A 4,028-nucleotide genomic window follows, 5' to 3' on the forward strand; every position below is an offset into this window, starting at 1 on the left:
TACATTTTAATATAACATGGATTCATTTTGCCCACAAGTTTTCATGTAAAATATCAACAAACCAGCAGATTCATGTCCACCACAATATCTTTACTGATAAATAAATAATAAGAGCCAATTTATGCATCCAACAGACTTGGAGCAAGATAGGTTCACATTTGTTTTGGCCCTCCAGTCTCTTATCTGTTTTTTCTTCTTCTTCTTTCATTTATGTATTTACTGTTAAACGCTTCACTACTTCTATCATATAAACATAACACTTTCAAATTACAGCATAATTACAATAAATGAATGAATGGTTGTTTAAGATAGTTAAACTACTACTATTTTGCTTCTTTTGCATCACTCCAGTGCTGTAATACTTATTTTATAAAAATACCAGTAGGTAGAGTATTAATGTCTTTTTTATTATGTTTACAGGTGAAAGTGAAGTCACTCTGGAGGATATTCTTGTGTTCTTTACTGGATGCGACAACATTCCACCCCTAGGCTTCTCGCCAAGGCCAAGCCTTGAGTTCATTACACATTCCCGATTTCCGCTAGCCAATACTTGTGAAAATATTCTTTGCATCCCAGTTCATGCAGTGTACACTGCATTCAAATCTGACATGGATTTTGCCATACGCAGGAGAGCCTGAGAGGCCATTTATAGAAGGTTTGAGGAGAGTTAAGATGAGGAGTTTAATGTGGGAGCTGTTCCTGCAACCCCAATAGCCAATCTTTTATTCATATTCTTTTGTTTTGTCTTTCACTGTTAATATGTGTTGAAACTGCTTACGAATATTTACCCTATTGTCAGTTCTTTGACCGACCTTTCAGGCTCACGTCCTGTTGTTTCCTCTCTTGGATCTTTAACGACCGGTGAGACTCCAGTCGCGAGGTGATGGGCGAACCTTTCCACCTCGATTCTTGTGGCGCGGGAACAAGCAATTTTACCCCTTTAGAATTCCTGATTATTATCGTCCGCTCATACGGAGATAGACCTGAGGAGTTATTCTGGTAGATAAGCCAACCTTTGGGTCTAGGAGTATGAAGCTACCGTACTATCGTCCTAACAGGATCACTACCTGGTATCGAAGTAATAACCTAGCGAATTCTTATGTCTCTTCGGGCGTTGGGGAATCTGGGGCTCACCTGCTCGTCGTGGTGTCCTCTCCTCTCCTCAGTGGATGTGGACAAATATAAGAGAAATAAGTTTGGTTGGGAAGTTAACCGAAGTTAACTATAACCCTTTTATTCAAGTTTTCTTTTATTGGTACAATACAGAAAAAATAAAAAGAAAGAAAATATAATAAAATTCCCTTTTAGGGGCTTCCCTTTAAGTGGGGATTAAAAGCAGAATATAAGAAATAAGTGCAAAGTAAAAGTTTTCTCACAAGGAGTGTTTTCCGCTTTCGCGGTCTAAGGCTTCTCCAATAATAATTAAATCTCCCTTGGCAAAAGGGCAAAATCTATCCCAGCAAAGGGGTGAAGATCTGTAAAAATCTAACTAAGTCTCCACTAAGTCTCCGTAGAAAAATCTGTAGAATCTGCAAAATCTCCGCAGCAGCTCTTCAAAATCTCCGGACAATCCGACTCTCTTCACCAAATCACCAGTATATATACATAACTTAAAAACCATCCCACTTGATACCTTCCCACTAACAGAAAAAACACTCAAAACCAACCCACTCAGTATTTTTCCATCAGCAGAAAAGCATACGTGAGCATCCTGCAAAGTGGTCCCTCCTTCTGGGTTGCATCAGAGCTGAAGGAAAAGAAGACACTTTTCCCTGCCCCGTTATCTATCTATTCTCACAATTTTACACAAAGGCTGCTTGTTAATATTTTCTGAGTTTGCTGGGAAATTCCGCTCTGCTTTGGAGCGAGCAGATAAGAGGTAACTCCCTTCTTAGACCCAGACCTGCTTCAGGGCCTCTCTCCACTTCTTCAGCAGTGTAAAAAACTCTGTTTCTTATTTGTACCTTATTTGTGAATGCACTCTCTGTAAGCTGCAGAATAATAACAACTAAGCTGTAGCTCTATTAATCAAAACCAAAACCTAATGAACATCACTAAATCTAAGGATAATAATGTAAATAAGCAAGCAAACAGGAATATATGAAATGTGAATAGGTAATACATAACACAGAAAAACATAACTGAGTATTGATCAGGCAGTCCATAAACTCAGTCTTTTGATTATAAACATCATCTCACATCATGCGTGTCATAACAGTCATAGATTCAAACTTTAATAAACTTCTCTCCCTTCTTCACACACTGAGAGCAAAAGCGGTGGTTTCCAGCAGGTGTGAGTTATCTGTCGAGATAAGGGCCTCTGCTTCCTGACCGTTGCCTTAGCAACGCTCTCTGGCCTAGAGCAGTGTTCACGCCACCATTGAAGAGCGCGGCCTTCACACATGATGTGGGTCCATGATAAGAACTATTATTTAATTTTGTTATTCTCTAAAACAGAAAGCTCTTTTAATTTACTGCAATAAAAACAAAGTAATATACATAAAAATTTTTGGTTACATTTGAAAATTTGATTAAAGTCATGTTTTTGTGTTACAGATTTAATAATATGCACTTGATGAATACTTTTTGTTGATAAATGTGAGACACTTTTTGCATTGCAGTCAAACACTCCTCCAACTTAGTACAGTTGTTCCTTTATCTCTGATGACATTTGTAATGTAACCCATAGCAGCATTTAATTAGAGTTAAAATGTAAAAAGTCATTGTTGCATTTGGGCTGTGCCATTTTATGATTTTAGTTTAAGGCACAAAAAATATTTTGGTAACAATTTGGAAAAGATTACAGGATTAAAAAAATAATGTGACATTCGTCTTCACAGATGCAAAGTTATGGTTACAGTTAAAAGGAAATCTCATATTTGATTTTATTCTATTATTGCAAAGTAGAAAATGTTGCTTTTGAGCTTTGTTTTTATTTGGCCTGAACCAGAGAACACATCTGGACAATGGCAGGGTATGATGGTGGTAAACATTTCTGTAATGTTCACTTGCCTTTTTGACATGGAACATTGTTGCGTCAATGTATGTTAAGAGTTGAATGTTCTAGAAAATAAATTATTTTATGTTCCTCTTTTGTGGCTTATTTTCCTTTCAGTGTTTATTTTGGCAGAATATGTGCATCCCAGAATTTCAGTGACATATCACTAGAAAACTGTATTTATTCAAAAACTAACAATTCAGTGTTCATCATCATTAGTAGTTTGTCATGAAAAGAGTATTTTGAGTAGTTATACATCTCCAACATTTGACGTTTAATTTTGTGCTTTTCTCAGACCTGGTATAACTGGAGTAGCTGTAGATGCAAGTGCTCTTTCTATCTGACATGAATATAGTTACAGAACAGTAACAATCACCAGCAAACTTAAGTATTTTGTTGAAGTAGGTTACATGCTGTGACAAAGAGTTCTATCCCATGATTACTGTCATCAGTTAAGGGATTGATTGTTCTTAACTCATTATTCCAGTGGTGGTGCTCCTTAGGGTGCCGCACATGCACACAATGGAGTGGTGGTCTTTCATGTTCAGGAAGTTGGAGCATTCCTTCTGTCCACAGTTGCAGTGGGGAGCTACTTTCCATTGTCCTTAAGCTGTGATGGTTCCACTGGCCTACAAACTCTTCCACAGATCTGTTTATCCTTGGAAGGTAAACATGGTGAAGAGCACTAATGTTAAGTGGGTCGGTGCTATCCAAAATTCCAACATTTTCCATAAAGATAAAAAGTTCTTTAAAATATGCTGAGACCACCCTGTTTAGTTCTCCCCACAATCTTTCAATTCTTTGATTATGAACACTATGTCCAACCATGAAACTACCTCTGTTTGCCCCTCGATTCTCAATCATAAACCGTGCAACATCAATATTCTCACTACCAGCATCACTCCTGACGTGATGTGGGAGTCCAAAAAGTTCAATGGCGTGCTGAAAAAGCTGCAAGGCTGTTGATGCTCTGTTGTCTGTGCAACATCTCAGGTAGGTAATGCAGCGACTATAGCCATCAACTCTGCCA

The sequence above is a fragment of the Melanotaenia boesemani genome, chromosome 20 (genome assembly GCF_017639745.1).
Source record: "Melanotaenia boesemani isolate fMelBoe1 chromosome 20, fMelBoe1.pri, whole genome shotgun sequence".
NCBI classification, from domain to species: Eukaryota; Metazoa; Chordata; class Actinopteri; order Atheriniformes; family Melanotaeniidae; genus Melanotaenia; species Melanotaenia boesemani.